Below are 27,826 nucleotides of genomic sequence, written 5' to 3'. Positions count from 1 at the left end.
TGCAGGGAATATAAAAACTGACTGCAAAAGCTACTCTAAAAAAGTGAATAGAAAAAGATTAGTGAAGACAAACGTAAGTCCTTTGCAGTCGATTTATGTGAATTTCTAAGGGGAAACAAAGAAATGGCAGACTAATTGATCAAATACATCGGTTGTGTCTTCACGGAGGAAGACACAAATAACCGTCCGAATTTATTGGGGACCGAGGGTCTAGTGAGAAGGATGAACTGAATGATATCCTTATTAGTGAAATAGATGGTATTGATGGCCAATAAATCCCCGTGGCCTGATAGTCTGCATCCCAGTGTCCATAAGGAAGTGGCCCAGAAATAGTGGATGCATTGGTGATCATTTTCCAACAGTCTATCGAATCAGGATCAGTTCTTATGGACTGGAGGGCAGCTAATGTAACACTACTTTTTAAAAAAGGAGGGAGAGAGAAACCGGATAATTATGGACCGGTTAGCCTGACATCAGTAAAGGGAAAATTTTTCTAATCAGTTATTAAAGATGAAATCGCAGCGCATTTGGAAAGCAGTGACAGAATCGGTCCAAGTCAGCATGGATTTATGAAAGGAAAATCATGCTTGACAAATTTTCTGAAATTTCTTGAGGATGTAACCAGCAGAGTTGACAAGGGAGAACCAGTGGATGTTGTTCATTTGGAATTTCAAAAGGCTTTGGCAAGGTCCTGCACAAGAGATTGGTGTGCAAAATCAAAAATAATTGTATTGTGGGTAATGTAGGGACGTGGATAGAGAACTGGTTGGCAGAGAGGAAGCAGAGAGTCGGGATAAATGGATCCTTTTCAGAATGGCAGGCAGTGACTTGTGGAGTGCTGCAGGGCTCAGTGCTGGGGCCGCAGGGATTTACAATATAGTTTTTCGATTTAGATGAAGGAATTGAGTGTAATATAGAAACATAGAAACATAGAAAATAGTTGCAGGAGTAGGCGCCTCGAGCCATAACCGCCATTCAATAAGATCATGGCTGATCATCCATCAGTACCCATTTCCGGCTTTCTCTACATACCCCTTGATACCCTTAGCCGTAAGTGCCATATTTAACTCCCTCTTGAATATATCCAATGAACTGGCATCAACATCGTTCTGCAGCAGCGAAGTCCACAGGTTAACAACTCTCTGACTCTAGAAGTTTCTCCTCTTCTCAGTCCTAAATGGCCTGCCCTTTATCCTATGATTATGTCGCCTGGTTCTGTACTTCCCCAACATCGGGAACATTCTTCCAGCATCTAACCTGTCCAGTTCCGTCAGATAATGACACGTTTCTATGAGATCCCCTCTCATCCTTCTAATCTCCAGTGAATAAAGGCCCAATTGATCCAGTCTGCCCATATATGACAGTCCAGCCATCCCTGGAATCAGTCTGGTGAACCTGCACCGCACTCTCTCAATAGCAAGAATGTCCTTCCTCAGATTAGGACAACAAAACTGAACACAATATTCCATGTGAGGCCTCACTAAGGCCCTGAACAACTGAAGTAAGACCTCCCTGCTCCTACATTCAAATCGCCGAGCAATGAAGGCCAACATGCCATTTGCCTTCTTCACCGCCTGCTGTACCTGCATGCTTACTTTCAGTGACTGATGAACCGTGACCCAAGTCTCGTTGCACCTCCCCTTTTCCAAATCTGTCGCCATTCAGATAATATTCTGCCTTTGTGTTTTTTCCCATGAAATGTATAACCTCACATTTATCCACATTGTACTGTATCTGCCATGCATTTGCTCACTCAACTAACCTGTCCAATTCACCCTGCAGCGTTTAGCTTCATCCTCACAACTCACGCCGCCACCCAGTTTAGTGTCATCCACAAACTTTGAGATATTACACTCAATCCATCATCGAAAGTATTAATATATATTGTAAAAGCTGGGGTCCCAGCATTGAGCCCTGCGGCACTCCACTAGTCACTGCCTGCCAATCTGAAAACGACCCTTTTATCCCGACTCTCTGCTTCCTGTCTGCCAACCAGTTTTCGATCCACGTCAGTACATTACACCCAATACCATGCGCTTTGATTTTGCACACCAATCTCTTGTGCTGGACCTTGTCAAATGCCTTTTGAAATCCAAATACACCACATTCTTTAGTTCTCCCTTGTCCACTCTGCTGGTTACATCTTCAAAATATTCCAGAAGATTCGTTAAGCTTGATTTCCCTTTCATAAATCCATGGTGACTTCGACCGATGCTGTCACTGCTTACCAAATGTGCTGCTATTTCATCCTTAATGTTTGATTCTAACATTTTCCCCACTACTGATGTCAGGCTAATCGGTCAATAATTAACCCTTTTCTCTCTCCCTCCTTTTTTAAAAAGTGGTGTTACATTCGCTACCCTCCAGTCCATTGGAAATGATCTAGATTTGATAGACTACTGGAAAATGATCACCAATACATCCACTATTTCTGAGGCCACTTCCTTCAGTACTCTGGGATGCAGACTATCAGGCCCGGGGATTTATCAGCCTTCAATCACATCAATTTCCCCAACACAATTTCCTGCCTAAAAAGCATATCCTTCAGTTCCTCCTTCTCACGAGATCCAATTTCTCCAATTCATTCGGAACGTTATTTGTGTCTTCCTTCTAGAGGACAGAACCGAAGTATTTGTTCAATTGGTCTGCCATTTCTTTGTTCCCCATTATAAATTCACTTGGAGCCGATTGCAAGGGACCTACATTTGTCTTCACTAATCTTTTTCTCTTCACATATTTAGAGAATCTTCTGCAGTCAGTTTTGATGTTCCCTGCAAGCATCCTCTCGTACTCTATTTTCCCCCTCTTAATTAAAGCCTTAGTCCTTCTCTGATGAATACTAAATTTCTTCCGGTCCTCAGGTTTGTTGCTTTTTGTGGCCAATTTATATGCCTGTTCCTTGGCTTAATAATATGCTTAATTTCTCTTGTTAACCATGGTTGAGCCACCTTCCCAGTTTTATGTTTACTCCAGACAGGGATGTACAATTGCTAATGTCATCCATGTGATCTTTAATTGTTTTCCATTGCTTATCCACCGTCAACCCTTTAAGTATCACGCCTCATACCGTCAAAGTCACCTTTTCTTAAGTTCAGGACCCTCGTTTTCGAATTAACTGTGTCACTCTCCAGCTTAATAAGGAATCCGACCATATTATGGTCACTCTTCCCCAACGGGCCTCGCACGACAAATTGCTATTTCGTCCCTTCTCATTACACATCACCCAGTCTAGGATGGCCAGCTGTGTAGTGGGTTCCTCGACATATTGGTCGAGAAAACCATCCTCAATACACTGCAGGAAATCTTCCTCCACGCATTGCTACCAGTTAGGTTATCCCATCAATATGTAAATTAAAGTCACCCATGATAACTGAAGTACCTTTATTGCACACATCCCTTATTTCTTATTTAATGCTGTCCCCAAACTCACGACTGCTGTTTGGCGGTCTGTACACAACTTCCACGAACGTTTTATGCCCTTTGGAAATCCGCAGCTCCACCCATACCGAATCCACATCATCCAGGCTAATGTCCCTCCTACTAATGCATTAAATTCCTCTTTAACCAGCAACACTTCCCCACCTCCATTTCCTCTCTGCTTATCCTTCCTATATGTTAAATACCCCTGGATGTTGAGTTCGCAGCCTTGATCACCCTGGAGCCATGTCTCCGTGATGCCAATTACACCCTACCCGTTAACTGCTTTCTGCGCAGTTAATTCATCCACCTTATTCCGAATACTCCTCGCATTGAGGCACAGAGCCTTCAGGCTTGTCTTTTTAACACACATTTCCACTTCAGAATTTTGCTGTAATGTGGCCCTTTTTGTTTTTTGCCTTGGATTTCTCTGCCCTCCACTTTTACTATTCTGCTTTCTATCTTTTGCTTCTGACTCCATTTTAATTCACTCTATCTCCCTGCATAGGTTTCCTTCGCCCTGCCGTGTTAGTTTAACAGCACTAGAAAACACTCCCCTAGACATTGGTTCCGGTCCTGCCCAGATGCAGACATTCCGGTTTTTACTGGTCCCACCTTCCCAGGACTGGTTCCAATTTCCCACGAATTTGAATCCCTCACTTTTGCACAACTCCTCAAGCTACGTATTGATCTGAGCCATCCTTCGATACCTACTCTGTCAAGCAGGTGGGACTGTTAACAATCCCGAGATTACTAGTTTTCTGCTCCAAATTTTGAATGTAACTCCTAGCTTCTTAAATTCAACTCTTAGCACCTCATATCATTTTTTACCGATATCGTTGGAACCTATATGCACCACGACAACTGGCTGTTCACCCTCTATTTTCAGAATATACTGCTGCCGCTCCAAGACATCTTTGACCCTTGCACCAGGGAGGCAAAATACCATCCTCTAGTCTCAGTTGCGGCCGCAGAAACTTCTATCCCCTTACAATCGAATCCTCTATCACTTTAGCTCTCTCACACTTTTTACTGCCCTCCTGTGCAGCAGAGCCATCCACAGTGCCAAGAACTTGGCTGCTGCTGCTCTCCCCTGATGAGTCATGCCCCTTTTCTACTGCAGAAACTCCTCTGCTGCACTCGTGGTGGCCACCCGCAGCCTGGATACACTAATGGGAGAACACCAGCGGCAGGGCGGGGCCATAAAAGGAACGGCGAGAGGCCCTGGGAGCAGCTTGGAGATCCCGGAAGACTACTCCAGGGAGCAGCGCGAGCTGGTGCAGGATGGGGGCGGCAGCGTAGAGTGACGTCATCAAGGTCCAGATCGATGATTGGAGCTTGGGCAGATACAGCTGGAGCTGTGAGATTGGGGCGAAGGAGCGACGAGAGACTGTAGAGGGATGTGATCAGGGCCCAGGGGAGGCTTGAGTTCTGGGCCAGGGCCCAGGGTTAGCACGGGCAAGCCCACACTGCGATATGTGTGTGCACTAATTCCGTGCAGCACAGCTGATCTCCAGTCGTCTTGGTTAACCCTTGCCATTGGACAAAGACCTAGCTCTATCAAGCCCGTGTGATGGCTGGGGTGCAATGGCCACCACACGTTAAAAAAATCCACGCACAGGCAACTTCCACCCTTCGGGATGCAACACGCACTAAAAATGCTTCAATAATGGTTATATCTCATCTCTACGTTTGCTAAGCAGTTGGTTCGTTGGTCTAAGGGTATGATTTTTGCGTTAGGGTTGTTATTTGAAATTTGCTCGAGATCCTGGTTTCAAATCCCAGATGAGCATTGCATTTGCATCAAACTTTTGCAAATAAGGTCTTGCATTTCTGCAGGGTCTGTCAGGAACTCATGATGCCCCAAAGCGCTTTGCAGCTTTTGAGTTGCCTTTGCAATGTTGTCACATGAGGAAAGATGTGCCCAATTCACCTCACACGCACATCAACTCTTTGCAGAAGGAGGCCATTTCGACCCATCGTGTCCGCGCCGGCCAACAACAGGCTATCCAGCCTGATCATACTATCCAGCTCCAGGTCCATAACTCTGCAGGTTTCAGCACTTCAACTGCACATCCAAGCACTTGTTAAATGTGGTGAGGGTTTCTGCTTTTACCACCCTTTCAGGCAGTGAGTTCCAAAACACCACCACCTTCTGCGTGAAGAAATTTCCCCTCTAAACTTCAGCCCATTACTTTAAATTTATGCCTCCTTGTTATTGACCCCACTTCTATCCACTATATCTCGGCCCCTCATAATTTTATACACCTCAATGAGGTCTCCCCTCAGGCTCTGTTCCACGGAAAGCAAATCCAGCCGATCTAATCTGTCCTCGTGGCTAAGATTCTCCACTCCCGACAACATCCTCCGAAATCTCCTTTGTACCATCTTCAGTGCAATCATGTCCTTCCTATAATATGGCGACCAGGACTGGACGCAGTACTCCAGCTGTGACCTAACCTGCACCACCGACCCCATCTCTTGTAATCTGTGCCTCGGCTACGAAAGGCAAGCATTCCATATTCCTTCTTAACCACCATTATCTATCTGGCCTGCGACTTTCATGGATCTGTGGACATGCACACGCTGGATTCAGGGGAGGAACAAGCAGATTGGAAAACTGCAAATGTAATTCCGCTATTTAAAAAAGGAGGCAGACAAAAAGCAGGAAACTATAGACCAGTTAGCCTAACATCTGTGGTTGGGAAAATGTTGGAATCTTTTATAAAAATGCAGCAGCAGGACATCGAAACATAGAAACAAAATATGTGCAGGAGTAGGCCATTCGGCCCTTTGAGCCGCACCACCATTCAATAAGTTCATGGCTGATCTTTCAGCTCAGTACCCCTTTCCTGCTTTCTCTCCATACCCCTTGATCTCTTAAGCCATCTGGGCCACATCTAAATCGCTCTTGAATATATCTAACGAACTGGCATCAACAACTCTCTGCGGCAGAGAATTCCACAGGTTAACAACTCTCTGAGTGAAGCAGTTTCTCCTCATCACAGTACTAAATGGCTTACCCCTTATCCCTCTGATTCTGATCCCTGGTTCTGGACTTCCCCAACATCGATACCTGTCCAGTCACGTCAGAAATTATATGTTTCTATGAGATTCCCTCTCATTCTTCTCAACTCCAGTGATCTCTCGATCCCTTGATTCCCCGAGACTCCAAAAATCTATCTAACGCAGCTTTGAATATATTCAGAGAATCAGCATCTAGAGGCATGTGGGGCAGAGAATAACACAGATGCATTACCCTCTGAGTGAAGAAATTCCTCTTCATCTCTGTCTTAAATGGACGACCCCTTAACCTGAGACTGTGCCCTCTCGTTCTAGCGACTCCAGCCCGGGGGAATCAATCTCTCAGCATCTAGACTGTCAATCCCCTTCAGAATATTGATTGTTTCAATGAGATCAACTCTCATTCTTCTAAACTCCGGAGAGTATCGACCCATTTTACACAATCTCAACTTAAGGCAGCCCTCTCGTCCCAGGAATGAATCTGGTGAACCTCCGTTGTACCTCCTCACAGGCAAATATTATCTTCCTTCCAGAAGGAGAACAAAACTGTGCGCAGTACTCCAGGTGTGGTCTGACCAGTGCCCTGTACAATTGTAGCAAGACTTCCTTACTCTTGTACTACGGGCTATATATTAGGTAATATCGAGCGAGTGCCCTGTTTTTTGCTGATTCTACAGTTGCATAAAAAGTTATTAAAATTTGACAGTTGCTCGGCAAACATATTTGTATTTCCTTCAGTGTACACCTTGCTCTTCGAGGCCCAAATTTTCCCCAAGCAGTTTTGTCGGCACGCTGACCTCAAGCGCACCAACATTGTGCTTTGGAAACGGCTCGGTGGAAAACTCGCCCCATCCTGGCCACTGTGTACAGTCCCCGGAGTCCTGGCGTGGCGTCGATGGTGAAGTGGGGGGCAGAGCCAAATGCCTGCGCCGAAAACACAGCCTCACCTTCGTGCATGCGCAGTATGGAGAGAAATTTTGCATTCTGCCATTTTTAAACAGTGTGAAACACGATGAAAAGCACAGCAGCTTCTTAGCTTCTCCGGTTCATCGGCGGGCTCTCCCCCCCGTCCGTCCCCGATAAAACGCACAGCTCCAGCAGCGCAAACTTCTCCGGTCCACAAGCTCACACTTCTCCGGTGTGTCTTCCCTTCCCTATCCCAGGGATACAGGGACCGAGTGTAATGGAGCGAAGTTTGCTGATGATACAAAGATGGGTGGGAAAGCAAATTGTGATACAGCAAAGTACATCTCAATTCAGGGAGAGCAATATGGAAAAGTACAGTGACTCCGACGTGATATAAACACGCAGCCTTCTGATGTGGAGTCAGACACACTACCGTTGCATTGTGAGGTCTACAGTGCAGAGTGTGCATGTTTGTATACATGAAGGTTCCTGAAAAACAGTTTCATTTACCCTGCATTGGTGCAATGAAAGTGCTTTAAAATGTTCGGCCACTCCCACCGTAGGTCAGACAGCATCAGAATCAGTGCCCACCTGTCACTCACCCTCTCACACCCGCTTTCATCACTGCTGCACGCGGACTGCAGCAAATCCAGTTCATCATCATCATTGGCAGTCCCTCGAAGCGAGGATGACTTGCTTCCTCGCCAAAAAACAATGAGTTGACAGGTGTTTCAATGATGGACCTAATATTCCATGTCCCGAACTGCATGTTGAAGTGTGGAAGATGCCTGTGCGTGGATTTTTTTAACGTGTGGTGGCCGTTGCACCCCAGCCATCACACGGGCTTGACAGAGCGAGGTCTTGGTCCAGTGGCAATGGCTATCCAAGACGACTGGAGACCAGCTCTGCTGCATGGATCCAGTGCAAACATATCGCAGCCTGGGCTCGCCCGTGCTGCCCATGGACCACTGGCCTTGAACTCACGCCGCCCCTGGGCCCCGATCACATCCCTCCACAGTCTTGCGCTGTTCCTGCTGTACCTGCCCACGCTCCAATCACCGACCTGGACTTTGATGACGTCACTCTTCGCTGCCGTCGCCCTCCTGCACCAGCTCGTGCTGTACTTTGCCGTGGTACACCACCACGCTGCTCCCAGGCCGCTCCTTTTATGGCCCCGACCTGCCGCTGGTGTTCTCACGCAGATCGGGGCCTCCACGCTGCTCCCAGCAAATCCAGTTACACGCCATGTCACCGCACAATTCTCAGCTGTGATTGTAAGCTGACTATATTCAAAGCTATCGCAGCGGCTGCAAACATTATTCCTTGGTCGTCCATTGGTTAGGATTTGGTGCTTTCACTGCTTTGACCTGGGTTCGATTCCTCATCAGGAAAAGCATTTTTACAGAGCAAGTTGACACAAATAATTCAAGTCTGTGAAATACTGAATAATTGTTTCAATCATCATTAATCCATCCACATGTGTTGCACACTGAAGCGACTGTCAAATTTCAATAACTTTTTATACAGCCGAAGAATCAACAGTAAAACAGGATATTCGGCACATAGTACCTAATATGTAGCCCACAGTACAAGAGTAAGGAAGTCTTCTTCCAATTGAACAGGGCCCTGGTGAGACCACACCTGGAGTACTGCACACAGTTTTGGTCTTCTTATCTGAGGAAGGATACACTTGCCTTGGAGGTGGTACAACAGAGGTTCACCAGATTGATTACTGGGATGAGAGGACTGTCCTATGGTGAGAGATTGTGCAGAATATGCCGATACTCTCTGGAGTTTAGAAGCATGAATGGTGATCTCATTGAAACGGACAATATTCTGAAGGGGATTGACAGGTTAAATCTTGCGAAGCCCGGCTACCTCAGTCGTTGGAGCATGAGTGTTTTACTTGCAGTGTCGTGGGATAGAGCCCCAACGTTGGGCGATTACTTTTCCTGAAAATTTAATGTTGCTTTATCAGGAAAACATCATTAATGTACCCATGATCTTCTTTTGCACTATGATAAAAATGCGAACTGAGGGAGAGTTGATAATTTAATCAAATAATGAAAGCATCGACTGAGATCGCTCGACCACCCTTATTGTTCGATGCTGAAGTTGCAAGTTATTATTCTGGAAAGTTTCAGACCGGACGCTTGTTCAGTGTTGCTGGAAGGCACAGTGACCGGGATATCCTCTCCCCCGGGCTTTTCCTGAGCCTGTACTCGGTGCAAGGGTAGCTTTGGCCCGGGTCCGAGGTAATTTCTTTCACAGGGATGGAAAATAACCCTCTGAGCTCTGGAACTGGGGAAGAGCGAATAATTAATGAGTTGTTTGCGGGTTTCAAATGCAGCTTAGAGCTGCTGGTATAAACCGATCATGTTGTTTCACAGAATGAAAGGAATGCGAATAGAGACAGTTGAAAATTCAATAATTAATGAAACTTTAATCCTTGATGAAGTTTTATCTCCTATCTAATTTTGCACACTCTGTATTTGAAGAAACTGGTTTTAAATCTTCATTGCTCATGCAACAAGGTATCTATAACAACTTTTCTTCAATTTTATTTCAGCCAAGTTTTTGCTTGAGGAATAATGTTTCTGCCCAGGCTTGAACCACGAACTTTTCACGTGTGAGGGAAATGTGATAACCACTGCACTACATAAACTGCTACTTAGCTCAGTGCCCAGAGAGAAGTGTTCAGCAATAAGTTGAAATGTTCAATCCCTCTCTCTGCAAAAAGTTCCTTGCACAAACATTTATCTGACCGGAACTGCACCAAACAACAATGTGCTCTTTTTAAAATCATTAAACTCCCCAATTTCCAAGTCTACAATTTTAAGAACAAGACTGAAAGCGCTTTGCGATCAGAAAATTGCCAGAAACGCCTGTGGTTAATGACAGGGCTTTTGATGGTTGATTTCTGCATACACCTTGTGTTATGTATTTTACCCTTGACAACCTGTATCACACCACCAGCAGAGGGCCTACCTGGTGGAGTCCCAAGTGATCACAGCATCCCTTGGGTGCACGGTAAATAAGCAGGCCACCCATGCGGTACCTGCGCTCTGGAGTCTTATTAAAGGAGCTAAGGTGACACTTAGTCATTGTTCAAAGTACTCAGTATCATCCTTTATAATGAGCGTATCAATTGGCGGCGAGACAATAAACAGCCACGCAAAACTGCATGCAACAGATGGTATCCGGGAGAAGTTCTCAGAAGTGTACGATTGCGAAACCTTCGTGGAGAGACTCGATCCATACTTCGTGGCCAACGAGCTGGAAGGGCACGTCAACGCTGCCAAATGAAGGGTGATTCTCCTCACCATCTGTGGGACAGCAAACTATGGCCGCATGAAGAATCTTCTAGCTCTGATGCAACCAACAACTAAATCCGATGAAGAATTGTGGACGCTGGTCCGGGAGCATCTAAATCCTAAAGGAAGCGTTCTGATGGCGAGGTATCGGTTCCACACGTGCAAACGGTCGGAGGTACAGGAAGTGGCGAGATATGTCACTGAATTAAGGGGCCTCGCAGGACATTGCAAATTTTACGGATTCCAAAACGAATGCTGAGAGACTTTTTGTGCTTGGCATTTGCCATGAGGTAATCCTTCGCAAACTGTTGACTGTTGAAACTCAGTTTCTGAGCAAAGCCATAATGATAGGTCACACAATTTCCACCAGTTCCTTTAAACCCAATAACGTAATTTATTTCTTGTGGACTGGATGGAGGAACATGATCCAATAAAACATTGTTTTTACTTGAACTGAATGTTCATAAAAGTATTGGAGTGGGACCTCACTTGATAATAGCACAGCTAGCAATGTTTACGGAATATATTTGTGCAACGCACAATAACAACCTGGAACTGTGCAGCTAAGAATCCGCGGGTAAAAAATTGTTAAATGTTTCGTCCGAGGTTGGGCTCGAACCAACAACTTTTCTATTAAGAGCCGAACACACGAACCCATTGCGCCACAGATACTGACTTGAAAGCACATTGCAAGACATCCCAAATCACGGTGTCAGTCAGTTAAAGTTTCCGATTGCTCCGACCGTGATGGAACTTGTCCACACTCATTTGTACTTTCCCCAAATAAATGGAGGGACATTCATTGTGGATGAGTGGAAGCAGTCATGTCCCGCACACTGCAGACACTTCCATGTCACCACCAACCAGCTCTCCCGAAAACGGTGTGATCTAACTTCAAGCCTTCCACTGCCTTGTCTGTGACAAAGTATACTGATTGTTCCGAAGCCGGTCTTATGTTTTAATTCCTTTTCAGCTCCTGACTGCAGATATTCCTGTGGATTAAACCCGAATAAATTGCTTACAGGGACAGTTGGATGCATCATATCAACCCCAAACCTCGTCAAATACTCGCTAACCACAATACGCTGCTCCCGTGAGATGGAAGCCCAGTTGCTGTTTCAAGCTTGCATGCAGGTAAAAGCAGAAATTATTCAAAGAAAGTCCAAGTCCCTGAGGCACCTGATTATTGCACCAAACTCCTTCGCAAAGAGTTGAGGTTCGTGTTGGGGTGATTTGCGCACATCTTTCCCCACACTACAACACTTCAAACATAACTCAACGGCTGTAAAGCGCTTTGGGGCGTCATGAGTTCCTGAAAGGCGCTGCAGAAAAGCAAGTCCTCCTTTGCAAAAGTTCTATGCAATTTCAAAATTCGCGGCAGAATAATGGGCTCGACTGGGATCTCTCGCAACTTTCAATTAACAAGCCAGAAAAGAGAATCATACCCCTTGAACAACGAGCTCACTTTTTGACAAACCTGGAGATAAGTTGTAACTTTTATAAAAGCATTTTTTGTGTAGCTTTTGTTGGCAGAAGGAGCACATGAGACCGAATCAGTGACTTTGCTTTTTCGAACTGTCTTCTGAAGCGCCGCACGGTCCCACTCCGACAGTCAATGAGCTGCGGGTGGCCTCGCTGAGCGCAGCAGAGGGGTTTCTGCATTAGTTCTGGGTGGGGACAGTGTTTCCCCTTCTCTCTTCCTCTTGTCTGTATCCCCCTGCTTTGTTTTCTGTAGTTATTCCCCGGCCTTATTTTATATGTTTAAAAGGGAACAAAAGATGAAGTGGGCGACATTCTGGAACAATTTCTCTCACCCAAATATGTCTATTTAGTGAAGTGAAATAAAGAGCAATTAAAGAATAAGGGAGAAGCCACTGTCGTCCTTTTCACAGGAGAATAAACTCGCCCATGGCTGTTCATCAACAGCAAGTTTAAACATAATCTTCCTGCATGGGAACTTTCGCGTGGAAAACAAACGTGATAATGGCTCCACTGCGGAAACCGCTCTGACCAGAAGTACAGCAGAGGGCAACTGACCAGTGAATGCCTTCTGTGCTGATCGGGAATGTGTTGCCTCGCCTTAAACAACTTCTGTCCCTCACTGACAGCTGTCAATCCTTCTCCTCCACTGCCTTTACACAAACATGTCACTGATCCACACCCACCACCTGAAATCCCCATCGTGCTATCTTCCATGTTAGCACAGTGGGGCCGCGGAGGCACCTACTCTCTCCCCGCGGTTAGTGAACTCAGTCAGTCTGTAAAATTAAAGGGGAAGAAGTCTCCCACAAAAGGTAGGGGAAGGAAGAGAACCTGTAAACTAGGGTTAACTTTTTGTCAAAGGCGTCCCGTCCTGTTGTGTATTTCCAGCAGTTTCCTACTTTCATAGGTGGAGATACCGGGGCTGGACCTTGTTCCTAAAATGCAGTGAGGTAGGGATAAAAGTTCCTCACGTACTCAGGGCAAAATAAATGATTGAAGTTTTACAATGGATTAATTAATGATGTTTAATTCAATGAATAATTTTTTCCACATGAGATGCAAGCAACTCTTTATTATACGGTTTTAATTTTGATGGAAGTGCAATTTCCCTGGCCCGAAATCGACTAAGGGCCGCGTTGGTGAGAGCGCCGAATCCTAATCACTGGACCGCCAGGGAATGCTGCATTGCTGCATCGCTATATCGTAATGCTTAATGTGATGAATTTTTATCGCTATCTCATTTACACGCTGTATGAGAAAGGTTTAAAATTGTAAGTGCTCATGACTCAGTTGTAAAACCATTGATTGTTTGTGAGTCTATTCTTTATAGGAGGTGCACTTGAGTCCGAAGTTTCAGTTCTATATATGTATCAAGAGAATCAATTTTCACCAGATTCTTTAAACCCATTAAAATAATTTATATTGAGTGGGCTGGATGGAGGAACATGATCCATGTAAGAAATTGTTATCGTTTTACTTCAGCTGAATGCTCATAAAAGTATTGGAGTGTGAACTCACTGGATAACCGCACAGCTGGCAATGTTTGCGGAATATATTCGTGCAGCCAAAATGCACAATGACAACCTGGAACTGTGCGGCACTGAAACCTCGGGTGAAAACAGTTGAAGGCTTCGCCCGTTTGTGGTGTTGAACCACCCACCTTTTAGCTACCAACCAAATGCTCTAAACCATTGCGTCACAGATACACACTGCAATACATCCAAAACCAGGGTTTCAGTCAGTTAAAGCTTCAGATTGCTCCGACCGGGATGGAACTTTTCCGCTCTCAGTTCTACTTTTCCCAAGTCAAGTGTGGGACATTTATTGTGGATGTGTGGAAGCAGTCTGGTCCCGCACACTGCAGACACTTCCATGTCACCGCCAACCAGCTCTCTTGCAACCGCTCTAATCTGCCATCCAGCCTACCGGTGCCTTGTCTGTGACGAAGTATGCTTCAAAAGTTTTGGCATGGTTGGTTCCATGGTGTAATGGTGAGCACTCTGGAATTTAAATCCAGTGATCTGAATTCCAATCTCAGTGTAACTCAAGTTCTTGTTATCCCAGCTGCTGAAAATTTGGGACAAACAAGTGAAAAGCACCTGGTGCTGATGAGCAGTTTTCTTGCCTTTGTCATTGATGCTTGATCGACAAGTCAAGTTGTCAAATGTGTGCTCAACCTTCAGTTATCTGCTTCAAATCAGCGGAGGAGAAATCACTTCGTTGTCTAATGCTGCTTTTGTCTGCACAATGTGTGCTGAGATTATCTGTGCAACATGCATTCCGCAGGATGAATAAAAGCAATGCCTTTTGAAATACAGGCACTGCATGTTTTGCACTCGACAACACGTTGCATTTTCTTTTCATTAATTTTACATTAATTCATTGCAATGCCAACACATGTTTTACTTGACAAGATCGATAATTAGCAGCGCGTATTGAAGAGATCGCAAAGTTTCTGTTTAAGGAATGGACTCAGTCGAGAATATGTTGTGGATTTTATTTTTCAGAGGCTATTTTCCCTGTGCTGGGGTCTTCCTGCGCAAATATGTGAAAAAGCTGGTTTTGTTAAAACTCCAGAGACCGAATGGCAGTGAGCTGTGACAAAAGACCTCTCAGTCATCCATTGACAAAAGAGCTGTCAGCCAGGAAGGGGGGCCACTAACAAAGCCACTCTAATTTGTAAAAGCACTTCTCACCTCCATCTCAGAAGGAGACACAGAACAATGAACCCACCAGCCTGGCCAGCCAAGGAGGAGCTGGGGCTTTCCCAACACAAAGGCTCAGAGAGATGCCCAGACTAAGGGCCATCAGCCCAATGCATGGGTGGGATGGCCCATCACTGACTAAATACCCATGCTTAAAACAAAGGTGTTTTAAAGATTGGCGGGAAAGATAGGGGTAGCAAGACTCCCAGAAAGACAGGGTCCAATCCACTTTATTTTTTGCTTGGAGTTTGGTGTGAAGCTTGGAGCTTGCAGCTTGTGTCTAGAGAGAGCTCTCTCTCGCTCTCGCTCTCGCTCCACCGATCGATGTCCCAGAGGAAGGGGTCGCAGTACTGCAGAAGAAGCCACCGAGACTGAAGACCAGGCATTGACTTCCCACAGCTGAGCTGAGCAAGGAAACGGGCTGCGTGTGGTGGTGAACATGTTCGCAATTATCCGCAACCAGTAACCAGATATCCCAGCCAGCTCTCTCAGGGCTCAGGGTTTTCTCAGAAGTGATGCTTTTCTGAGCTATTCTGTTAAGGGTAATTCATTGTTACGGGTGGGGTTAGAATCCACCATGGAATTACTGCGTGTTACAAGGTCGCATTTCTGTACTGTATGTATGTTGTTTGTAACCTGGATTTTATTCTCCACAGAGACAGTGATTTCGTTTAGTAGAGCATGTTTCAGCCAGTGAATGCTAGAACAAAAAAATATACTACGATTTATCACCGAAGCATTCCTTTCCGTGACTCATTTAATTTACACTCTGAATAATAATTCCCGGATCTCGAACATTCGTAAGGTGGGGGCGTTTCAAACCTTCCGTCTGGCAATTGGGCGAGGATCACAAACTCTTTACCAAAGGATATACTTGCTTTGGAGGCAGTTCAGAGAAGGTTCACTCGGTTGACTCCGGAGATGAGGGGGTTGACTTATGAGGAACGGTTGAGTAGGTAGTGCCTCTACTCATTGGAATTCAGAAGAATGAGAGGTGATATTATCGAAATGTATAAGGTAATGAAGGAGCTTGACCAGGTGGATGCAGAGAGGATGGTTCCACTGATCGGGGAGACTAGAACGAGGGGTCATAATCTCAGAATAAGGGGCCTCCCATTTATATTTGTGATGAGGAGGAATTTCTTCTCTCAGAGGGTTGTAAATCTGTCGAACTCACTGCCTCAGAGAGCTGAGAAAGCCACATCATTAAATAAATTTAAGACAGAGATAGCTTCTGAACTGATAAGGGAATATGGCTTATGGGGAAAGGGCAGGGAGCTGGACTTGTGTCCATGATCGGATTAGCCATGATCATTTTAAATGGCGGAGCATGCTCGATGGGCCATATGGCCTACTCCTGCTTCTAGTTCTTAAGTTCTTATGTCCTGAATAGCGACACACAAAAAAATGCTTTTTATCTTGGTTACACCTTATCTTCACGTTTGTGAAACAGTTGGCTCGTTGATCAAGGGCTTTGATTCTCCGTTCGGAGTTGTGAATTGAAATTTACGAGGGGTACCAGAGGAGTCCTTTTATTGCTCGCAAATTTTGAAATTGCATCAAACTTTTGCAAAGAAGGACTTGCATTTCTGCAGTGCCTTTCAGGAACTCATGACGCCACAAAGTGCTTTACAGCCGTTGAGTTATGTTTGAAGTGTTGTAGTTTGGGGAAAGATGTGCCCTGATCACCAAACATGAACCTCAACACTTTGCAAAGGAGTTTGGTGCAAATAATCATGCGTCTCTTGGACTTGTACTTTCTTTGAATAAGTTTAGCTTTTTCCCGCATTCAAGCTTGAAACAGAAACTGGGCGTCCATCTCATGGGAGGTTTGGGGCTGATATGTTTAGCTTTCAATCTTTGAAATTTCACCAAAAAAGAAACGGTGAATCCAACTGTCCCTGGAAACATTTAGTTCCCGTTTAATCACAGGAATATCCGCAGTCAGGAGATGAAAAAAGTAATTAAAACCTAATACCGGCTTCAGGACAATCAGAATACTTTGTCACAGACAAGGCACCGGACGACTGGAATGTCGATTAGACATGTTGCGAGAGAGCTGGTTGGTGGTGACATGGAAGTGTCTGCAGTGTTCGGGATCAGATTGCTTCCACGCATCCAGTATGAATTTCCCTCCATTTAGATGGGAAATGTCCCACTGAGAGTGAATAAGTTCCATACCAGTCGGAGAAATCTGAAGCTTTAACTGACAGACACCCTGGTTTTGGATGTCTTGCACCTGATATTTCCATCAGTCTCTGTGGCGCAATGGGTTAGCGCGTTCGGCTGTTAACCGAAAGGTTGGTGGTTCGAGCCCACCCAGAGACGAAGTCTTTAACTGTTTTTCCCCGAGAATTCGGTGCCGCACAGTCCCAGGTTGTCATTGTCCGATTTGGCTGCACGAATCTATTCCGCAAATGTTGCCAGCTGTGCAATAATCCAATTGGTTCCCACTCCAATATTTTATAAGCATTCTGTTCCATTAAAACGATAACAATTTTTTTCATGGAACATGTTCCTCTATCCAGCCCACAAGAAATAAATTATGTTATTGGGTTTAAAGAAACTGGTGGAAATTGATTCTATTGATACATATTTTGAACTGGAACTTCGGTCTCAAGTGCTCCTCCTATCAAGAATCGGCACATACACAATCAATGGTTTTGCAACTGAGTCATAAACACTTACAAATTTAAATCATTCCCATACAGCGTGTAAATGAGATAGGGATAAAACTTCATCACATGTAAAGAGAAAATGAATGATTGAAGATACCACTGTTCCTCAGTCATTATATTCTTAGTTGTTTCATTCTGAAGAAGGTTATCGGCTAATTAACGGTAATTAAAAGAATTCTTACTTTTGCACGTTGGCTGCATGTCGTCAATTTTTAGAAGGTTGTGAATTTAAAAATGGTGTTCCAAAAGTTATCGCCGAGACCTGGAATCAAAACTGTTTGTCGGTGGCATAAGGAATCGTTTTAGCCAATCATTAAAAGATGATTTCAAAGAATCACGTGGCGTTAAATTCACATCACGGTTACCATTTGTTTCGGTGTGAAACAAGTGGATTGAAAAGGACCATAATGTTAAATACAGGGTAAAGCTACCACGACACAGTCACATAAAAGCTTCCAAGGGCAGGTACAGTACATGTTAGATACAGGGTCAAGCTTCCTCTACATTATCCCATCAAACTCTCTCAGGACAGGTACAGCACGTGTTCGATACAGAGTAATGCTCCCTCTACACTATCCCATCAAACCCTCTCAGGACAGACACAGCCCGTGTTAGATGCAGAGGAAAACTCCCTCTACACTGTCCCATCAACACTCCCAGTGCGGGTACAGAACGGGTTATATACAAAGTAAAGCTCCCTCAACAATGTCCGCTGAAACTCACCAAGGGCAGGTACAGCATGTGTTAAATGCAGAGTAAAGATTCTTCTAAACTGTCCCTTCAAACGCTCGGAGGGCAGATGCACCACGGGGTTAGATATAGAGGAAAGTTCCCGCTACATTGTCCCATCAAACTCTTCCAGGGCAGGTGCATGTTGCATATGCAATAACTCAGTAGGCTTACTACAGTGAACTCAATCTGGTGCATCCTGACCTTACGTTTATAGCTGTCGAACTAAGGATTAAACATGGAGGCTTTCTTTATATTCAAGGGTTGCATGTGTGTGCCTGCGGCCCAATGACCTTCGACGGCGGGTCCCCCTGGTGGCACATAAACCCGGGCATATATACATTACAGTGCAGCACGTGTTTAATACAGAGTAAATCACCCTCTACACTGTCCCATCAAACCCTCCCAGGTAAGGCACAGCACAGGAAAGATACGGAGGAAAGCTCCCATTATACTGTCCCATCAAACCCGCCAGGGCAGGTACAGTACGGATTAGATACAGATTAAAGCTCCCTCTACATTGTCTCAACAAAGAGTCAGAGGGCAGGTACAGACTAAAGCTTGCTCTACACTGTCGCATCAAACTCTCCCAGGGCAGGTACAGTATGTGTTATATGCAGATTAAAGCTCGCCCTATATTGTCCCATCAAAGACTGACAGAGCAGGTACAGCCCAATTAAGATATACAGTAAAGCTTCCTCGAACCTGTCCATCAAACCCACCCAGGGCAAGTACAGCATGGGTTAGATACAGAATAAATCTCCCTCTGCACTGTCCCATCAATTTCTCCCAGGCCAGCTATAGCACGGGGTTAAATACAGAGTAAAGCTCCCTCTACACTGTCCCATCAATCTCTCACAGGACAGGTCCAGCACGGGGATAGATATGGACTAAAGCTCCCTCTACACTGTCCCATCAATCTCTCTCAGGACAGGTCCAGCACGGGGTTAGATACACTGTAAATCTCCATCAACACTGTACCATCAAATCCTCCCAGGACAGATCCAGCACGGGGTTAGATACAAAGTAAAGCTCCCTCTGCACTGTCCCCATTAATCTCTCCCGGGGCAGGTACAGCACGGAGTTAGATACAGAGTGAAGCTCCCTCTACTCTGCCCTATCAAACACTTGCAGGGCAGGTATAGCACGGCGTTAGATACAGAGTGAAGCTCACTTTACACTGTCCCATCATTCTCTCCCAGGACAGGTCCCGCACGGGGTTAGATACAGAGTAAAGCTCCCTCTGAACTGTCCCGTCAATCTCTCCCAGGACAGATACAGCACAGGGTTAGATAGAGAGTGAAGCTCCCTCTCTACTGTCCCATCAATCTCTCCCAGGGCTGGTGCAGCCCGGGGTTAGATACAGAGTAATGCTCCCTCTACACTGTCCCATCAATCTCTTCCAGGACAGGTACAGCACGGGGTTAGATACAGAGTGAAGCTCCCCCTATACTGTCCCATCAATCTCTCCCAGGACAGGTCCAGCACCGCGTTAGATACAGAGTGAAGCTCCCTCTAAAGTGTCCCATCATTCTCTCCCAGGGCTGGTAGAGCACGGGGTTAGATACAGAGTAAAGCACCTTCTACACTGCCCCATCAATCTCTCCCAGGACAGGTACAGCACGGGGATAGATACAGTGTAAACCTTCCTCGACACTGTCCCATCAATCTCTCCCAGGACAGGTCCAGCACGGGGTTATATATAGACTGAAGCTCCCTCTACACTGTCCCATCAATCTCTTCCAGGGCAGGTCCAGCACGGGGTTAGATACAGAGTGAAGCTCCCTCGACACTGTCCCATCATTCTCTCCCAGGGCTGGCACAAATGTTTTCCTGGTAGAATCACTCGACACTCGGGGTCAGTTCCAAAGCCAAAATGGCCTTTATTACACCGGCGAGGAAGAAAGCCTCTGGACCAACTCCAGGCACTCCACTCCACTGAACAAAGAAATTCATCGATATTTATATGTTTTAACAACAGTTCATTACAATTACTTAGCCCATGTCGGCTGGACACAATCCAATCATAACGACTATAAATTACAAATCGATTCCACTGGGTCAATATAATTGGCCCCCAGGCACCAGGGGTCTGCGTGATCAACTCATGTTTCAGCTGGGGCTTATTCATGGCCTTGTGATATTCTCCAGAACCCCTTATCTTTACTGTCTTTGGGTTCTGTCTGCACCTAACCCCCTTATCCTTGCACAGTCACAGGAATTTCTTTGTTCAGTATTTTGCTAGGACGTCTTGTCTGTGGTTTATTTGTTTAAGGTCGTTCTGCTGAGCTCGCTCTTTCCAGTGTTCCTGTACACAGAACTGCAGTATCATCAGCTGCATAAAAATGTAGTCAAGCTAACTGTTAGCTCAATTCCCCGAGTGCTATGCAGAATCCCTGGCAGCCATTTTACACTGGCTACCATTTTACACATACATATATGCATACATATATTCAGAAGGTGCCTTTGCCCTACAGCAAGCCCTCCTTTCGGTAATGGATTAATCCTAGTCTCCTTTAACCGACAACATAAGTTGTTGCTCGACTTATATTTTTATGTACCACCCGGTAATTCCTGCTTCAACGCGCTGGCCAGTCACGTGGTGTCAGAAGTCCCAGTTGCTTTGATCAAATTGATATAGTTCAGATTCCCCTTTCCCTCTGCTGGACAAGTCTCTGTATTTACTTGAGCCCTTGTTCTGATACTCCTTTTCGTGCATAATGCCTGCAGGATCGACAGGCCGTGACTCTCCATGTTAGTGCTAAGACCAGCTGTATCCCTCCCAGTATGTGTAATATTATTCCAATCCAGGGGTGGATGTTTATGTTAATGCCCCAGTCCCAGACACTCCTCCACCAACTCTGGTTTTGTAACTCTTGGTCAGTATCCTTTTCCAGTACTTTAATCTTTGTCTGATAGAGTCTGACAAACTGGCCTACTTGGAGTTTTAGTTCCCTTAATACTTGAACTAAAAGTGGGATTGGGGCCTGCTCTGGCTCGTCATAATCCTGCAGGTGATCGTGGAGCTGATCGCTGGCGTTAATGATTTTGGGCCTCTGTGTCGAACCTGGACAATGCGGGCTTGTCCTATTGTGATGGGTCGTCGGGGTGTGAAGCAAAAGTTTGGTTGTGAGATCTGACATTGTAAGCCATTGTACCGATATGAATGTGCCGCGGTAGAGACACATTATTTCCCTTTGCCCCCGTAACCTTTTCTGGCAAAATGTGTGAGGGCAGGTATTATTACCAATACACATCCATCGGTTGGATTAAATCCACATTCGACTAGTTCTCCCTGTCCCACCGGGTGAGGGCACACCGTAATGTCACCCGTCTGCTTGCATCCCATCAGGAAGATCCTATAGAGTGTGTTTTCTCTGCGGATAGCAGGAGCTGCAATCAGACAGTAATGGAGGGAGGTGTTTTCCAGAATGAGCCCGATATTCTACAGTTGATAAAGGGGAAACGGTCCTGAGTCTTATGTGCCTATAGGTATCATCAGGGCTATTCCCGCTCCGTCAGCTTTGCCCATTCGACAGTTTAGGATCACTGGGCATACTCTGGTTAGTCCCTTCAGAGTGCAGTTATCCAGTGTCCCCTTCAGTTTGGCCAAATGAGCCAGATGTGGGCTTTCTGTCCAGTCTGGCAACTCCCCACTTTGGATATGATCGAGGTTGTGCCGTATCTGTCCCACCAGACATAGGCTTTCAGCGTGACAGAGTTGTCCCTGTCTCAGTTCTGCTGTATCTTCTCTCACTCTGTCGACAAGGTGATTGATTGTTTTTGCCTGAGCTTCCAGGACCGAGAGGCCATCCAATTCGATTTCGGCACCCTCTCTTCCGAGTTTGGCTTGATCGTCCTGATTCCGCTCTGCCCGTTCTAATAATCCGTTCATCACCCCTTTATTCTGCTCCATTCTTTCATTTAGCCTTTGTATGTCCAGTGAGTTTACTATGGAGGTTCCAGCATTGAAACCGGCAGCAACATCATTAACTATTTCCCTATTAGTCCTATGAACTGGCTCCTGTCCTCGGAATCTACTGGCACCCATGGCATCGGTAGCCTGCTGCATTACAATTTTACTTAATACATTAGACATTTTTCTTGCCTGCTCTGTACAATATTTCGGCATCTGTATACCTGAGATATTGATCAGGACAGGCACAATTTCATGCTTAACATTATCATACAATCGTTCACTCTCGTTGGACAGCACGATCCTATTTTCTCGTCCCCTTGTAATTGTTGGACATGGCAATTCCATGGGCAGCGTGGTGGTTCTTATGGGGCGCGGTGTCCGAATGGGTGAGAAGCATACATACAACCTTATTGCGGCAGCCTCTAACTGCTCATAGTATCCACACAGCTCCACCCCATTTTTGTGGGTGACTAACGGTTGTGGCTGGGCAGGAGGCGCGCAAATTATTCCAAAGATACATTCCTCGGGCCCCCCCGGCCTCCCTTCGTCTAATGCTTCTTGTGCCCGTGGAGAATTGTACACAATCTCTATTTTTATCCGGATTCATTTGCAGCCATGCGTTAAAATCAGTTCTGTCCATGCTCCGGTCCTTGGCTCCAGAAATGCATATTCCGTCAGTCAAAGTAAACAAAACCCCATCGTTGATGCAGTTGTGTCTTTCTTGCGTGTGCTGTATCTCTCGTAGTCCGTCTGTATTATCCAATGCGTGTGTGGGCCTCAAGGTTCCCAGTATCATGAGTCCCCAGAGTCGAAGTCGCCGCTGTGGTCCCATCTCGGTGATGGTTTTATCTGCAAATTTTAAACAGATAGCCTGGTCGTCACCAGGTGATAGGTTCTGGTCTACTTGTGTCGTGGTCACTCTGTGAAATCGGAGGTAAGGGTTAGATGATCCATATTTTTATAGTAGTAACATCTCGATCACTTCATGTCCCTGTCTGGGCTGCCGTCGGTTTTGTATTTAAGCCTGCTGTGCTCGAGCCTGCACGATGAACCATCGAAATATTGTGCAAACTCTAATTAACACCACTATTCCTCCAAACATCGCAGTCTGCTTTACTGTTAGGTTGGGTTTGTGGACTCCACCGACCCACCGTGGGATACATTGGCTCGATTGCCATAGGTGATGGTGCTTTGGCTGCACAATGCACTATCCGTCTGGTCCTGTTTTTTAAATCTCTTCCAGCTTATTTATCTTAGCTTTTAACTCTTGACCAGCTAGTTCTGTTTTATTTTTATTCTGTCTATCCCACCATTTCCACTGTCTGTCAGGTGAGTCTTCTCCATTTTAGTAAGAAATTCAAATTACTAAGGTCCAGTGTAAAACAGCTGTCAATTGAAAGGGTTAACTCCTTTACAGGTTTGTAAGAAAGCCTCATGTCATTACGTGACTTCGCGTAATCATCCAAATCTTTGTGCCTTCAAGACTTGCTTAGAAATTAGGAATCCGTTAAAACAGCAGAAATCATTAGTAAAGTGGTCATAATAAACATTTTCTCATCGGGAAAGGCAGCATTTTAGATTAAACTCCATTTTTTTCCTTAACATCTAATTGAAGTACTTGCCAAATATTTTTTTTTAAATGAGAGCACATATTTTTAATAGCTATATTGTTTACTGAAATCCAATTTTCACACAAGCCGTATACATGCCAACATTTCGGGTTTTTTTAACGGTCCCGTTCAATGGGCAAATCTTGTGTTTTATTTCTCTCTCTGCTGAGTTTGCATAGCTTATTTATTTTCTCCTCGTTATTTTCAAAACCCTCCTGCTTGCTTCGACTCTTCGTGACTTTTCTTGATTAACAACGTCTATTCTGGAAATCTTTTCAAACTGCAGTGAAACTTTCTCGTAAGTTCAAATCATTATCAATGGAGAGTGTCTCTTATCTCCTCCAATTTTTTTTCCTTTTCCCTATCAAACCAATATCTTTTTCACAGCCAATATCAACTAGTGTTTAGTAAGTTATGTCTTTTTCCATCGCAAACCCTTTTTTTCAGCACTTATTTATACGTTACATCTTTTTTTCCAAACCTTTTAGTTTTATTTTTTAAATGTGATCAGAATTATCTTTCTGTTTTAAATATATCGCATTTTGTTGTGCATTTTCTTAACCAGTGGTACTTGAAACCTTCACAACAAAATTGACTCTTCACTATTCCCATCCTAATTTCTGCTCCCCTTTTGAAGAATTTGTATTTATTTTTGAATAACAAAATGTCAAATATGGTATTACAGGATTTTTTTTGCCGAACTTCCGTTTTAGAAGCTGATCAAAAACACTAATCTTTTGCACTGTAACTTCAAACTTGTGGTACTATATCTCATAAATTACATATTTTTTAAGCTTCACTTCCAGACGCAGAATGTGTACTTTTATTATAAAGGTTTCCAATTCCAAGATTTTCCTGTTCAACCAAAATGTTTATCAATGAGAATCACATGAAATTTCTCAAAATCCCAATTCAAATATTGTATTGCCAATCTGTAATTTAAAAATCTCTTTCCTGAGCTAAAAGCTTTTGCGTCAAGGTTTTACACAAAGAAAAAATGGGAGCGTACTTCCCCAGCCTGCAGCCTCCAGAGACACAGGCTTTTTTTAAAGGCATGACAGCTTCTGTTCTCCATTTTTTATCTCATTCCTGGACAGATATTCACAAAAGTCTCTTTTCATTCAACAAATGTTATTGTTTGGCTTGCTCTATTCTTGGATCCATACTTCACTTAAGATAATCACTGTCAGGTTTTTTTTATTTCTTACATATTGATTAACTTCCTCTGTTAATTTTATGTGGATTTGACGAAACACGACCACGGCTTTCTCATCTTTATCTTTCCTTTCCTTCTCCCACCATTCCCGTTGATTTGCTCGCGGGGCCTGACAGTTCCATCCTGACTTAATCATCTTTCAATTCGTTTCTTTTGTTTTTCTGCCAGGTGGCGGGTAAGGGACCCTTCTCGTCCCCACTCGAGATTACTTGCTTTATTGGCCATTCCTTGGTACGACTAGAACCATTCGGAATCGACTCTCAGAAGTCCACTTTCTTCCGAGCGTAACTTGGAGCAGACCGTCTGCTGGCTACTGTCAGGTCACAATTTCTGCTATTACACAAACTTATACAATTCTTAAAACGCGTTTAAGCAATTCCCGCAGTGCCCCACGCCTCCTTAACGACGACCTACCACCGTTTTGTCTATCGGTCCGACCCTGTTATCTGGTTTCGTTTCCTTTGGTCGCTGTGCACCGCCTGGTCTCCGGGGTATATTTTCAAATCACACTACTGGCTCAGGGAGATGTCACTCGGTATCACGATCCCAAGGTTTAAATGTGTTCCCTACGCCTACTTAGTTCCTGGCCGTCACGTGGGACAAAAGTCCTCTTAATTCAGGCACAGGCTAGGCGTTTGAGATTATAGACCATCTCGTCATGTCGATCAAGCTGCCTCCACCTTCCGCACCTTTTATAATTAAAAATGTTTATACTCACCCGGATTTTTCAAGGACGTCCAGCAACTACAGGAAATCCTGTTCGTGACACCACTGGTAGCGCAAATGTTTTCGTGGAAGGATCACTCGACATTCGGGATCGGTTCCAATGCCAAAACGGCTTTTATTACGCCGGCGGAGAGAGAGCCGCTGGTCCAAATCCAGGCTCTCTACACTGCCGAGCAAAGAAATTCATCGGTACTTATATGTTTTACAATAGTTCATTGCAGTTCCTCAGTCCACTTCGCCTGGACACAATCCAATCATAATGATTATAGATAACATATAGGTTTAAATGGGCCAACAGAATTAACCCCGGTACATCAGGGGGCTGCATGATCAGTTCATGACAGTTTGGGGCTGATTCTTATCCGTGTGATGTTTTCCAGACCCCCCTTATCTTCGTTAATCATGGGTGCCGCCGGTGCCCAGCTCCTTTTCTCCGTGGTTGCTTGGCACCCCATCTGGGGGTCACTGACTGGAGGACATTCCGTACCAGCTACGCAATGTTCTTTATACTACCTTGCCTCAAGTTGTTGATTTAAAACAATCCTGGTACCAGGTTCTGTAGGGTCAGCGCTCAGTCAGCACTTTGAGCTAACTTGGGTGACCGAGCCCCCATCATGCTTTTCTAAGCCCCCTGGCAGCCATTTTATATTTGGCAAACATTTTAAACATACATACATTTATATATTCACTGGATGCCTTTGCCTTCCGACAACATTGTCTTTCAATTTGGGTATTTACCGTTTTTACCTGCTTGTTTCCTCTCTCTTTCAAACTCACTTTCTTTATTTTTGCTTTCTAATTCCAGCATTACTCCCCTCCCGACTGAATCTATTCTCATGTCCATCCCCTTGCCAAGCTAGTTTAAACCCTCCCCAACAGCACTCGCAAACCGCCACCCCCCCCCCCCGCCACCCCGCCCCCCGAGAGGATAGTGGTCCCGGCTCTCTTTCGGTGCAAACGTTCCGGCTTGTAAAGGTCCAACCTACCCCAGAAGTGGTCGCGATGCCTCAGGAAACTAAAGCACTCCCGCCTGCACCATCTCTCCAGCCACGTATTCATCTGCTCTATCCTCCTATTTCTGTACTCACTACCTCGTGGCACCGGGAGTAATCTGGAGATTACTTCCTTTGAGGTCCTGCTTTTTAATGTCTCTCCTAGCTCGCGAAATTCTGCCTGCAGGACCTCATCTCTCTTGCTACCTATGTCATTGATCCTGAAATGGACCACGACCTCTGGCTGTTCACCCTCTCCCCGTAGAATGGAGGTAATTGTGTTCCCATGCGCCTGCTGCAGTTGTCCTTCTAGGAGGCATGGGTCGCGGATTTTGTATTAGCTGCCGAAGAAGCCTTGGTGAGTTGCTGCAGTGCATCTTGTAGATGGTACACACTGCAGCCACGGTGCGCCGGTGGTAGAGGGAGTGAATGTTGAAGGTGGTGGATGGGGTGCCCATTAAGCGGGCTGCTTTGTCCTGGATGGTGTCGAGCTTCTCGAGTGTTGGAACCGCACTCATCCAGGCAAGTGGAGAGTGTTCCATCAGTCTCCTGACTTGTGCCTTGGAGATGGTGGAAAGGCTTTGGGGAGTAAGGAGATGAGACACTCACAGCAGAATACCCAACCTCTGACCTGCTCTTGTTGACACTGTATTTATGTGGCTGGTCCAGTTAAGTTTCTGGTCAATAGTGACCCCCCAGGATGTTGATGGTGGGGGATTCGGCAATGGGAATGCCATTGAAAGCCAGGCCTGCTTAAGTTGCATGTTCCTGTCGCTGATTGTTGCCAGGTGACTGTTGGCTCCGCCCCGTGGGTTTACCTTGAACTTCAAACCATAAATTCGGTTCTCCTGAATGAAAGGTGTTTACTGAAATCAACCATCAAATGCCCTGTCATCAACAACAGGGATTCCAGCAATTTTCTGATCACAAAGCGCTTTCAGTCCTTGTCCTTGTCCATAAAATTGCAGACGTGGAAATTCGGGAGTTTAATGATTTTGAAAGGAGAACATTGTTGTCTTGTGCAGTTCCGGTCGGAGAAATGTTTGTGAAAGGAACTTTTTGCAGAGAGAGGGATTGAGCATTTCAGCTTGTTGTTGAACACTTCTCT

General features: G+C 45.1%; 1 non-coding gene across 1 annotated transcript; it reads left to right on the top strand.

Moving 5' to 3' along the window:
- The first annotated feature begins 17,102 nt into the window (after positions 1-17,102).
- Positions 17,103-17,176, top strand: trnan-guu (transfer RNA asparagine (anticodon GUU)). The gene has a single exon. It is a non-coding gene; the product is annotated as a tRNA-Asn (tRNA).
- The last annotated feature ends 10,650 nt before the right edge of the window (positions 17,177-27,826 follow it).

The sequence above is a fragment of the Pristiophorus japonicus genome, unplaced genomic scaffold (assembly GCF_044704955.1).
Source record: "Pristiophorus japonicus isolate sPriJap1 unplaced genomic scaffold, sPriJap1.hap1 HAP1_SCAFFOLD_47, whole genome shotgun sequence".
Lineage (NCBI taxonomy): Eukaryota > Metazoa > Chordata > Chondrichthyes > Pristiophoridae > Pristiophorus > Pristiophorus japonicus.
The sequence above is the reverse complement of the archived record's forward strand: the minus strand, read 5'-3'. Positions and strand labels throughout refer to the sequence as shown.